This window comes from Penaeus monodon, chromosome 13 (assembly GCF_015228065.2).
Source record: "Penaeus monodon isolate SGIC_2016 chromosome 13, NSTDA_Pmon_1, whole genome shotgun sequence".
NCBI classification, from domain to species: Eukaryota; Metazoa; Arthropoda; class Malacostraca; order Decapoda; family Penaeidae; genus Penaeus; species Penaeus monodon.
Genome location: NC_051398.1, coordinates 27,273,165 through 27,289,021, shown reverse-complemented (window position 1 = coordinate 27,289,021; position 15,857 = coordinate 27,273,165).

Sequence of the window (15,857 nt, the reverse complement as noted above, 5' to 3'; positions counted from 1 at the left end):
CCTGTTGGGGGCCCACTGGGAAATGAAAAAAACAAAAAAACCCCCTCATTTAAATGGAACTGATAAAAAAACGGGAAAAAGAATATAGAAAATAAAAAGAGTGATTGGATAAATAAAAAAAATTCAGCTTTTATAATGGGGTTGTTTTTGTAAATAGGGAAAAAATTTTCCCGATGGCTATATGATAAAGCAAAAAACTTAATCACCTTTCCAAGAGACCCCCAAAAGGGCGGGCCCAATGCTAAAAAAGGGCCCAAAAAGGGAAATTCGAAAACAAGAATTTTTTAGCATAATGTCCCCAAAAACTAAATTTGCACACAAGATCTTTCCCATCATGAGGAATCTGTTTCCATGGCGACAAGTTCCGCCTCCAAGCGCGTGGTGAGTCGAGAGGTAAGCAGGCATTCGCCATCAGCGTACAATTGCCCGAAATTCTCGACATGTAATTTTTTGCCCCGGACCATCTTATTTTCCCCTTTTTTCCCTTTTGGGCCCAAAGTAAAGGTTTTTTAAAGGGTAATTGTTAAACGTTTCAGTCTCTCATCAAACCTTGCTCTTTTTTTTTAAATTCATACATTTTCTTCAATTTTCTCTCTTCCTCTCTCTCTCTCTCTCTTCTCTCTCTCTCCTCTCTCTCATATATATAATTTTATATATATATATATTTATTATAAATATATATATATATAAAAATTTTATAAAATTATATCTGTCTCTCCCCCCTTCTCTGTCTGCCCGGCGTCACTCTACCCAACCTCACTCTCTCTATCTATCTCTCTATAGGGACATGTAAAAAATAAACACATACAAAAAAAAACCCAAAAAACAAATACACGCACTGCATTAAACATACGAAAAACACAAATCGCGCGCGTTTGCACTAAAAAAGGGTCATGACACTCACACACACAAACACCACACAAAAACACAAACAAACACACAACAAAACACACACCACACAACCCCACACACACAACACACACCACACACACAAAACACCAAAACACACACACACACACAAACACACAAACCCCACACAACGCACCCCACACCACACACAAAACCACACCCCCACTCAGCTCAGGTGGTGGAGTGGTTTTCCCAAGCAAGAGGCGGGGGTTGGACCAAAAAAACCCACGTCAGGTTCAGTGGTAGGACACCTTTTGAAACGGAAAATTGCCCTAAAGGAAAGCTTTCGGGAACCTATTTTAGAACCTCTCCTTTGCCCGATCAAAAGGAACACTCAGAACAGCGTGAAGGTTTTGCCAAAACAGCTGCGGGAAAAAATCGAAAACAGATTTGTCCCTTTTGCGATTGGTCACGAGGGACATATAAGGTCATTGGTCACAGCTTTTCAATTCTGATTATATGTCCTGAGGATAAATATATATTACAATAAAATATAGAAAATATATTAAAAAATTATATATTATAATATAAAATTTTATATATATAATATTTTATATAAAAATATATATGGGTCCCACCACACAAAAAGACACACATGCACACACCACACACACACACACCACACAAAACCCCACACACCCCCCAACACACCCCACACACACCAAACACACACCCAACACACGCCCCACCCCACACACATGTAAAATTGTAATAAAATATATTACTTTATTATATATATAAATAAAAAGGGTTATATATAAATTTTATATAAAATATATATGAAATTAATAATATATATAATAATATAAATATATATAAAATAAAATATTATATGGGGCCGCGGTGGCGACCGGGGGTTAGAGCGTGGGAAATAAAGGGACTGTCACGACGGAAACTGATTTCGGGGTTCGATTTCACCGGCCGGCGCTTTGTTCCCTTGGGAAAGGGAACTTCACCCCCGTTTGCCTCCCTACCCACATGGGGGCCAACCCAAGCCAATTTCAGTGCGGGGTTCCCAACCCCCGGATAGAATAGGGGAGAAGGTTTAAACCTAAAAGGGTACCCCCGGCACTTCCTTTGGAAAGGGAAAAATGGGGACCCTCCCCACGTACTCACCCCAAGAGCTTTCAAAACATGAAAAAACTACAATCAAGTATCATGGGGTGCCCAGGGCGGCTAAAAAAAGAACCTACTGAAAAAAAAAAAAAAAAAAAAAAAAAAATTATTTTATTAAAATATATAATTATATATATATATATATAGATATATATATTATATATAGTCCCAATACAAACAACACCACACACCCCAAAAACACACCACCCACACACAAAAACACACACACCACCCCAAAACCACCCCAAAATTTATATATATATATATTTATATATAAATTTTATAATTATATTTTATATATAAAAAAAATTAAAATATGAATAAAATTTTGCCGGGGGGTTTAAGCGCACGGGGACCCCCGCCCCTCGGGGCCCCGGGGTTCATTTCCCCCCCGGGGGCAGTTGAAAAAAAATGCCTGCGCCCCGAAAAGGGTTTCCCGACCCCAAACCTCACGGCGGGGAAAACCCCCCATATCCCCTTTCCCAGGTGTCAAACGAAAGTGCAAAGGGGGAAGTCGCCGCCGGGGTTTGAACGGGGGTTGATCAGGGAGGGCATAAATCGGGTCCCCCCCAAAAATCCCCTTACCCGGAAAAGGGAATTTGGGGGAGAGGCTCAAGCCCTGCCATTTGGAATAAAAAGGCTGTTAAAACAAAAAAAAAGCATTTTAAGAATATATATAAAATTTTATATAAATAAATAAATAAATTTTATTAAATATTTTGGTAAAATATTTTATATAATATATTTTATATAAAAATTTTATATATAATATATATATAAAAATTATATATATAAAATATACACACAAACGCACAAACATACACACTATACACACACACAAAATGTATATATATATAATATTTTAATAAATATAATTTTAAAATATTAAAATAAAATTTTAATATTATTTGTGTATATAAATATATTTCCCAAAAATATATATATTTATATTTTAAACATATATGTATATGTATAAAATACATTTATATAAAATATAAATATATATATAAAATATATATCTAAATATAATATATAAATATATATATATATTATTAAAATTATATAATATTATTTAATATGAAATTAATATTATTATATTAATAATATTTTAATATATTATATTTATTAAATACAACAAAACACACACAAAAAACCCACACAAAAAACACACACACAAAACACAAACATAGATTTTAATATATATATATTTTTATTATAAGGTTTTGGTGGGTGTGTGTGTGTGTGTGTGTTGGTTTGTTTGGTGTATGTGTTGTGTGTGTATGAGTGTGATTTGTGAGGGAAGTGTGTGGGGGTTGTGTGTGTTTTGTGTGTGTGGGGTGGGGTGGTGCGTTCCGCGTGCGGGGCGTGGGGGCGTTTTTGCGGGGTGCGTGGGGTGTGTGTTGTGGGGGATATATAATAAAACATATATATATAAAAATATCCCATAAATTTTATAAAAATATATATATAGGGTATTAGATAATATATATATATATTTTATATATATATAATATACCAAATTATATGGATATAAAATATATGACAGCCCGCAAATATTTTTGATGTTGTCCCCTCAGTCTTGTCTTCGGTTTGCCTCTTCCACTTTTTTCCTATCACCATCCCGGTAGAAAAGTTTTTCAATACTTTTACTTCTCATCAAGGAACCATAAATTTTAATTTTCCTCTGTTCAAGATGCCCAAAGCCGGTCTTTACAATTTTTTTTTCTCAGCACTTAAACATTCGTTTTCTTCCTATGCAGTTAATACTTTTAGAAACTCGTCTGAAAACCCCAAATTTTTAAAAACTATTGATTTTTTTTCTTGTCTATCTACTTCAGCCCCCAAACACTCAAAACCCCCCTATGAGGGAAATTTGGGAAAAAATAATGAGTTCAATAACCTCAGTTTTGCCCAATAAGGAAATGCTTCGGTTTTTCCAGAGTTAGGGAGAGCAATTGGGGGCGTTTTTGGCAATGGAAAATTTTTTTTTTACCCGGTGAATCAAATATGTATTTTTAAAAAAACAGCCCCAAAAGGATAAGTGAAACTTTTTTACATTTCCAAAAAATTTCCCCTTTGTTTGAAACATGTTCACATTTTTATTGCCGGTTATCTTTGAATCTTAAAGATTTCCAGTTTTTTGGTTTAAAGAAACAAGCCAGTCTTTTGCTTGCCCCTCTAATTTTATCTAGTAGTGTTGTAATTCAGTGATACGGGGGGCTGGCAATAAAAAAATATATCATCGGCGTACCTTAAATTTGATTTTTTTAAATCTCCAACATCTTATTTCCCTTCAAAATTCTTTTAGAGCACCTTCAATTTTTGTTCAGAATTATGTTAAAGAGGTGCGGAGACAGAATGAAACCCCTTTTTGCACCCTTGTCGGGGATTTCGAACCATTCTGGAAACCCCGTAAGTGGTTTTTTAAAAGCGCTTGTTGTTGGCCCTACAGGCTTCTTTTGTTGGATGATGTTTTTTGGAAACTGCATATCGTTCTTTTTATTAAAGGGAGGATATCGGGTTTTCAACAGTATCAAAAGCTTTAAAAGTAATCGTTTGGAAAACGGGTTTTATAGGTCTTTCTGATGTTCTTGTTTTTCTCTAGACAATTTCAGATTTAGAATTGGTTTTCCCGGGTTTCCCTTTTTCCAGGGCAAAAACCTTGTTCGTCTCCCAATTTTTTCCCTTTAACTTCAAATTCATTCTTTCACCCAAAAATTTTTCAAAAAATTTTTGCTGCTGTGACTTATTAATGAAATTTGTCCTGTTATTTTTGGATACAAAACATACAAATATATTATAATCTTAATAATATATAAATATTGCATATATAATATATAATATATATATATATATAGATATAAAATAATATATATATATATATAATAAATTTTATATATATGCATACATATAAAAATATATAATATTTTAAAATATATATTTTAGATATATTATATATAATATCCCTATATAATATAAAATTATAATATATAATATATATATATATTTAAAACATATAATGTAATATAATACTTTAATATATATGCATGTTGTGGGGCGTTTGTGTGTGTGTGTGTGTGATTTTTTGATTTTATATATATAAAATATTAAATACACAAAATATATATATTATTTTAAATATATATATATCATTTTATAATATAAATAAAATATATAATATTTTAATATATATATAATATGTAGGATATATAATATATAATTTCCCACACACAACACACAAAAACCCACACAAAACCCCAAACACAAAAAACACTTTGCATATATTATAGATGTTTATATTAATATATTTTAAAATATATATATAAAATTTTTATATTTTTAAAATGAATAAATATTATATATATATAATTTTAATATATATTTATATATATATTATATATGTATGCAACAAAACAGGACTTTGAAATTAAAAAATCACAGCAGCAAAATTTTGCATATGTATGTATAGATATAAATTATATATATGTAAAATTATAAAATTTATATTATATATAATATTTTATAAAATTACATCTATATATGAATTTTATATAGGTATATATATATATAAAATTTTAATATATATATTATATAATATATTTTAATATATATATATATATATTAATATATAATAATATATGTATATGTGTATAAAATTATTAAAAAAACACACCCCAACACCCCACACCCCCAAAACATACACACACAACACCCACAATAAATATATATAATATTTTATCTATATATTAATATATTATATATACCCCTTATATATATATTTTATATAAAATTATATATGTTTTTTTCAAGTCCCCCTGCCCTACAAGGAGGGTTGGCGATATGGATTTCCTGATTTTTTGGCAATTTAGAGCGGGATTTGTCTTTGCCTCCCCGGTTTTTTTTTATGAGCCCCCCATCTCTATTTACCGGGGTTCGGGACCGGAAATAAACTTCCCCTTGGTGCCCCCCCACCCGGCTAGGCAGGCAATCGGGTTGAAGTTTTTCCCCAAAAGAGAAAAATTCCCGGTCGGGGGACTGGGAACCCTCAAATTCAGCTTGAGTCCGAGGCTCTAAGAAAGGGGCCCCCGCGGACTCTTTTATATGATATAATAATATAATATAAAATATAAATATATTTTTTATATATATAGCATATATAAAATTTAATATATGAATTTAAAATATATTATATATATATATATATATATATATTATATATATTGGTTATATAATGCTATATATATAAATATATATATAATATGTATAAATATATATGTATATAAATACATAAAAAACCCAAATGTATATATATATACTATATATATTTTAATTTTAAAATATATTATATATATATATAGAAACAACACAAAAACCCACCACACACACACACACAAAACACACATATTTTATATATATATATATATATATATATATATATATATATAATTATATAACAAATATATATATATACAGGGTACATAATATTTATATAATTTTATATATATAAAAATAATATTATATATAATATTTTTATATCCCTAAAATTTAATTGTATTTATAGGGATGTTTAAAATATCGTGTATATTATATACATATATACAAAAAATTTACAATATATAAATTAATAATTATTCTAGATATAAAATTATAAAATATGATAATAATAAAATAAAATAAAAATAATTTTATATAAATAGTAAAATTTATATATAAAAGGCATAAAAAATAATATATATAAGTTTATATTTAATTAAATATAATATATATATATCCATAATTATATAATTTATATATAAATAATTAATATATAAAATATATTTTGAAATAAAATTTTAATATACATATAAAAAAAATTATACATTGAATTTTAAAATATAAAAATATTATTTTATATATATTAAAATATATATATAAAATATATATATATATATTATATATAATCGCCTCTTTATCACCCTGCATTTTCCCACTGCAGGACGTAGGACTCTCCCAGCCTTTCCCCGTTTTTTGGGTTTTGCTTTCACGCTTCTGTTTTCAAATCTCGTCACGCCACTTCGCCCAGGGTTCTGGCCCTGGCCCCCCATTGTGTTTGTTATACCCCAGTTTTTTTTACTTTCTTATTTGATTAGCGCCCTGGGGAAAACCCCAAATTTTTGTCCGGGGTTTTTTTTCTTTTTAAATTTCCCCCCAAAGTTTTACCTTCTTTTTTGGGTTTTTTTTGAGTATTTTGCCCTCCCCGGGTCTCTGGGCTTTTTTCCCTGCCTAAATCTTTCCTTTTCCTCTCTGCGCCTTTCAAATTTCCCTTTACCTTTTTGGTCGTAATCATTTTTTTCTGCCCCAGGGACTTGGAGGGGGTTTATAGATATGTATATATATATATATTAATATATAAAAAATAAAAAATATTTTAATATATATATATATATATAAAATATATATATACACACACACACAACACTTTGCAAAATACAACACAGCACACACACACACACACACACACACCCCAACAACACACGCCACACACACACACAAAACCCACACACACACACACCACAACTTTATGCATATACAAAAAAATTTATTTTGAATAAATTTTTATTTTTTTTCATGTGAAAAATTTTTTTTTATATTTGTTTTAAAACCTCACTCTGTTTGTTTTTCGGGTTCATTACAAGGAAATAAAATTTTAAAATAAAAATTATATATTTTAATTATATATAGATATATATAGATATATAGTTTTATATTTTATATTTTTTGTGTGGGTATGGTTGTGTGTGTGTGTGTGTTTTGTGGTGTGTGTGTGTGTGTGTGGGTGTGTGTGTGGGTGTGTGTGGGGGGTGTGTTTTATGTTGTTTTTGCGTGTGTGTTTGTTGTGTGTGTGTGTGTGTGTGTGTGGTGGTGTGTTGGGGTGGGTGGGTGTGTGTGTGTGTGTGTGTGGGTGTGTGTGTGTGAAAAAAAGTGTTTGAGTGTGTGTGTGGGGGGGTGGGGGGTATATTTTTATTTAAAATATATATTTTATCTTTAATATTTTAATTAATAATATCCATATATATAATATAAACATATATATAAAATTATATAAAAATACTATATATATATATATAAAAATTAAATATATATAATAATAAAATATATAAGTTTTTTGGGAAATAGTAAATCGGGGATTTTCCTCTTATGTTGACAGACTACTGAAAGGGGAAAGCGAAAGTGCAAATGACATTCATGTTTGCGTGAGGGTTTATAGAGGGCAAGATCTGGGGTTTATAAAAACATTTATAAAAAAATGGAAGGTTTTTGGTATTATCATACCGATACAAAATAAAAGAACAACAAAAAAACCATGAAACTATGACTTTTTCAAGGGGCTTCAAATATAATACAATTTAATTTCCAAAAAAAAAAACATTAATTGCCCGAGGGAAATTTTCCCTTAAAATTTGGGAAAAAGGGAAATTTCGATGGGGAATTGGACTATGCAGGGTGACGCCGTTGTTGGAAATGAAAAAGGTTAAAAAAAAATGGAAGGGTTTTGGGAACAAAAAATAATTTTTATTTTAAGAATTATATATTTTATATATAATAATATATATATATATATATTATATAAAATTTATATTTTAAAATATATATAAATTTTATATAAGAAAAAGATGTTTTAAAAGGGTTTTTAATGAGAAAGAAAATATGCACAAAAACAAAAGATGTATTTGGAAACCCGGTTTTTGATTTATGTCCCTTTGTCAAAAACAAAACACACCCAACGCAAAAACACACAAAAACCACACACAAAACACACCCCACACACACACACACACCACACACACACACACACACCACAAACCCCCACATAAAATATATAATATATACGAATATATATTTTTATTATTTTCAATATATATTATATTATATTATATAAAATTTAATTTTTTATAAAATATACAAAAAAAACACCCCCACAAACACCCACACACACACACACACACACACACACACAACAAAAGACACACAATTAACAAATAAAATATTAAAATTTTATATTATAAAAAATTTAAAAAAATATATAAAATATATATATATGGGTTTTTAAAGTATATAAATTTAAAATTTTTAAATATATAAAATATAATATATATATAAATTTTATATTTATATAATAAAATATATATGTGCATATAAAATAAAATATAAAATTTTATATACATATTATTTTATATATATATATTTATATTTTATATATACTATATAAAATATATATTTAATTTTAAAAATATGTATACACACACAAAAACAACACAACACCACAAAACACACACACACAACCCCACACCAAAACACCCAAACCCCCAAAAACACCCACACACCACACAAACAACACCCACACAAACACACACACACACAACAACACAACACAAAACACAAAACACACCCCAAACACACACCAAAACACACAACCCCCCAAAAATAATTTTTTATATATATATATTATATTAATTTTTATATATATATATATATATAAAAAAGAAAAAAAAAAATAAAGATTTTAGAAAATAGATACATATATAGATAGATAGATAGATGATAGTCAGAGAGAGAGAGATACTGAAAACCCCACACCACAAAAAAAAAACCCACCACAAACACACACACACAACACAAAAACACAAACCACACACAAACACAGGGCACACACAACCCCACACAAAACAACACAATTTCAACACCGACACACCATAACACACCCCCAAAACAACAAACACAATACACACACCCATAACCCCAACACTCCCAAAAACCCCACACACACCCAAAAAACACCCAACCCCACACACACACACACACACACACACACAACCAAAACAACACCAAAACCAAAACACACACACACACACACAATTTTAATATGTGGGAAATATTTTATATATTTTATATATTTTATATAAAAAATATATAAAAATAAAAATATATATATTATTTTAATATTAACCCTAAATTTCACCCCACACAAAACACCTACACACACACCCCACACACACACACCCCACACCCACCCACATAAAACATAATATCTATCTCTCTCCTCTCTCTTCCCCTCTCTCTCTCTTCTCTCTCTCCCTTTTATAAATATATAAATATATATTATATAATATATATATTTAAAAATATTTTATACATATTATATATTTTAAAAATTTATATTTTAAAATTAATCTCATTTATACAATACATACAAATACCCTACATAAATAAATTTCATACACACATACCCAAAAACACACACACACACCCACCCCACACCACACAACATACAACACACCCCCCAACACCAAACACACCAAAACACACCAAACCCCACACACAACACACACAAAACACACACACACACACCACACACACTTAGATACAAACACCACACACCCCCGATTTAATTTTATATAATAATATATATATATATAAAATATATATAAAAAAATATTAAAGTTTTACATAAACACATATAATATATATATATTAATATATATAAAAATACATACAAAAGGGTATAATAGTATATATAAGATAAAAGAGATATAAAAGAAAAAATACATACCCTGCACAATAAAACACACACACACACACACACAAAACAACAAACACCACAACAAAAACACACACACACACACACAAACACCCACACACCAAAACACACACACACCCCACACAAAAACACACACACCAAAACCCCCATAATATATAGATATATATAAAATATATAAATAAATTTAAATATAATATGTATATATTAATTTATAAATTTATTTTATATATATATATATATATATAATATAATAATTTAAAAATATATAAATATAATTTTAAAATATTAATTTTATATACATATATATTTATACATATGGATACACACTCACACACACATAAAACACACAAAACACACACACACCCCAAACACACAAACACAACAAAACACACACACAAAACACACACACACACAACACCCCGAGATAATTATAATATATTTTATATATAAATATAATATATTTTATATATGAAAAGAAAAATATTTTATATATAATAGATAGATAGATAGAAGATAGAGAGAGAGAGAGAGAGAGAGAACTGAAAAAATACACACAAAAACACACACACACAAACACACAACCCACATTTACACACACACACACACACACACACACCACACACACAAAAACAACAAAAACACACACACCACCACACACCACACACACAAAACCGCACACACACACACACACAAAATACAATTCCCACACAAAACACACACACACACACACACACAACCCAAAAAAAAACACACAATTAATATATATTTTAAAATATATATATATATAATATAATTTGATATACATACATAAATATAATATATATATGATATATGAGATAATAATATATAAAAAAATGATTTTAAAATATATATATTATATAAAAAATTTTAAATAAATACACACTCCCGAAAGGACAAAATACAAAACACCCCAAAACACACCCACACCCCAATACAAAACACCCCAAAAAAAACACACACACACACACACACAAAACACACACACACACAACCCCAAAACCCCAAAACACCCCATAAGGATTTTATAATAAATAATATATTAAAATATATATAGATTTTTTAATTATATGTAATTTTATATATATCAAATATAAAAATATTCCTTTTTATAAATGTATATATTATATATTTATATAAATAAAATATATTATATATACAATAATATTTTTACCCTATGTATACCCCAAATCACACACACCCACGCACACACACACACACAACAACACACACAAACAAATACACAAACACACCACACACACACACCAAAACACCAAAAAAAACCAAAACACACACACACCACACCACACCAAAATATATATATATTTTTATATATTTTATATTATAATATATATTTTATATGAAAAGGGAAAAAGAGAGAGAATAAAATAGATTTGATAGATATTATATATTATAATAGAGATAGATAGAGAGAGAGGGGAGAGACTGGAACATTTCAAAACAAAAAAAACATAACACCCCACACAACACACACACACACCCCCACAACACACACACCACCAAAGACACACACCAAAAACCCCACACACACACAAACACACCCCCACACAAACACACACACAAAAAACAAAACACACACACACACACACACACACACACAAAAAACACCCACACCCAAAAAAACCCCACACCCCACACACAAAAACACAACCCCACACACACAAAATATATATATATAAAATATATATATATATAATTTTATATTTATATATATATATTTTAAAAAATACACAAACACACACACACACACCCCACACACATACATACCTTATATAATAATATATATAATTTATATATATATTTTATAATATAATATATATATAAACATATTATAAAATGAAAATAAACATATGGGATACACATAATACAAAACATACCCTACAACACCCCTAACACACACACACACCAACCAACACACACACACACCACACACACACACAACAAATTCCCCAAACACACACACAAAAACACACACCCCAACACGTTTTTTAAATATATTAATATAAATAAAATATATTAAAATATATATATATGGATATATAATTTTATATAATATTTTAATATATATATATATTTTATATATATAAATATATAAAGTGGGTTGTGTGTGTGGGTGTGTGGGGTGTGTGTGTGTGTGTGTTTGTGTGTTTGGGGTGTGGGTGGGATGCATATATAAATATATCCCAAAAATATTTTTTTGGTATATATATATATATATATATATCTTATTATATATATATATAATATTATTATATATATTAATTATGTGTGTTTTGTGTTTTCTTGTACTTCCCTTTGTTGCTTACTCGAAAAATTTTTATGTAATAAAATATATATATATATATTATATATATAATTATTTTATAGAATATATTATAATATATATTTTTTTTTAATTTGGGGGGGGGGGGGGGCAGAATTGGGTTTGAAAGGGCGGACTCAAAACTGTACGACGGCAATTGAGTTTGAGGGTTGAGTCACCCCGGGCCCGGGGCGTTTTTTCCCTTGGGCACGGAATTTACCCCGATTGCCTGCCTAGCCACTGGGGCCAAGCCAGCTCAAGCAGTGCCGGGTAAATAGAGATGGTGACTCGATTAAAAAAAACCCGGGGGGAAAGGGAATGGCAAACCACCGGGTCTAAATTTCTAAAAAAAAAAATCCCCGGAAAGGGGCCCTGATCGTCAAGGCTGCGGTGGCCGAATGGTTAGAGCGTCGGACTCAAAACTGTCACGACCCGGGAATTGAATTTTTAAGGGTTGACCCCACCGACCGCCGCGTTTTTCCCTTGGGAAAAGGGAAATTACCTTGATTCCTACTAGCCCGGGTGGCCAAAACTGCCCCAAATCAAGTGCTGGTCCCCAAACCCATTTAATAGAGAGAAGATTACCTAAAAAAAAAGGTTTCCACCCCCCACTCTCCCTGGAAAAGGAAACCCGGGGAAACCCCACCCCGTTTTCTAAAAACCCAAAAGGGAACAACATGAAAACTACCCTTTAAATATCATGCTGTGACCACAGCGGGTGACTGAACCTACCGTTTTTTAAAAAAGAAGTATAAATTAATAATATTATATTATATTTTATAATAATTTTATAAAATATATTATTATAAATAAAAATTTTACTACATACATGCACACACACAACACACACACACACACACACCCCACACACACACACACATATAATTAAAATATATAAATAATATATATATATTATTATATATATATATATATATACCCTGATATATTATATTCTTTTTTTAACGGTAGGTTCATGTCTGAGCCGCCCTTGGGCACAGTATGATTTCTTAATTTAGTTTTTATGTTGTGATGCTTTGGAGTGATTTCGTGGTAGGGTTTCCCCGTTCCTTTCCACGGAGAGTGCCCGTGTTTCTTATTTTTGGTAATATTCTCTCTATTTTACCGGGGTTGCGGGCCACAAATTTACTCGGGCTGCTTTGGGCCCCCCAGTGGCTAAAATAGGCTTCGGGTGAAGGGTTTCCTTTTCCCCAAGGGAAAAAACGCGCGGCCCGGGGAATCAAACCCTTGAACTCAGATTGCCGTTGACAGTCCGACGCTTTAACCATTCGGGGCCCCTGCGGCCTTGAGATAAAGGGCTTCCTGATTTTTCCCTTGGGAATTTAGAGCTATGGTTTCCATTTGCCTTCCCCCCGGTTTTTTATCGGTCACCATCTCTATTTACCGGCACTGGGCTTTGGGGTGGCTTGGCCACCCCCCGGGGAGGTTTGGCAATCGAGGTGAATTTCCTTGCCCAAGGGAAAAAACGGCCGGCCGGTGACTGAAACCCCCGAACTCAGATTGCCGTTTGTGGGCAGTCTGGAGTCCGACCCCTCTAACCATTCGGGCCCCCCGCAAACCCCAAAATTTTCATTATTATTTTTTTTCTCAACAGCCATTCATTTCCCCTGCCCGGCCCTAGGCCCTCTCAATTCCCCACTGAGAGCTTTATATTGGCAGTTTCCACCCTTTCCCGATTGGAGCCCCTTTCCCAATCAACCAGTTTGTGCCACGGCGGGACTTCCCCTACGGGCAAATTACGTTTTACTCTCAAGGCGATTTTGTGTTTTCTAAGGGGGGGCAAACGAGGTTTAAGTTCCCTTTCCCATGGGAACAACGCGTCGGCCGGTGGGCTTTGAACCCCGAATCAGATTTCCGCCGGGACAAACTTGAGTCCCATGCTCTAAAACCCCTCGGCCCCCCCACGGCCCAAATTTTATTTAATATATAAATATCATATAAAATAAAGGAAAATATATAAAAATAAAAATAATAATAAATTATAATATTTGGGTAATTTTTAAAAATAACCCCCACACCACGCGCACACACTACAAAACACCACACACACACACCCACACAAAACAACCCCACAAAACACACACACACACAACCCCATAATATATATATATATATTTAAATATATATATATAAAATTTATATATAAAAAATATATAGGGAAAAAAGAGAGAGAGAGAGAGAAGGGCACAAAAACCACAAACAAAACCCCACAAAAAAACACACATTTCAAACACTCCCCCCCACCCACACACACACACACACACACCCCACACACACACACACACACCCCCCACACACGCAACACACACCAAAAACACACACACACAAATATAATTGACCCAGTTGCCCCTTTGGGGGGTTTAAGTAGGAAATCTCGAAGTAGCAAAGGAGTCCATGGGAATGTGAGGGCCCCGGCAGAATTTTATTCCCTGGGGGACATTTGGGGGCCACCCAAAAGGGGGCGCAAGGCTCGGGAATGGCAAACAGGGCTTGGTCCCCCCTCTTGGGCCCCCGGAAAAGGGTTAGGGCAATGCTGAGAAGGGACAAGGAAAAAAGATCACAGAAAAATTTTCTGAGGAGGTTGAAGGGCCCTTTTTTGGTAAATACCCTTTGCCCCCCCGCCCTAACCCGCTCTGGGGAAAACTGAACTCTAAGCCCCCCATCCAGATGACGGGATTCCCCCAGTGGAAAGGGCTGTAAACCCCCGATCATGTTCGAATTTTTTAAAAAAAATGGGGTCAGTATTTTGAGTTTGCCGTACCAAGGGGAGACCCTCCAACAGTTAGCTTTAAAGCAAGTGGATCACAATACCTGGGCCGGACCCACCTATCAGCGAGGGAACCCCCTACCCCTAAAAAAAGGGCCTGCCTGGGACTTCGCCAGGGGGGGAACCCT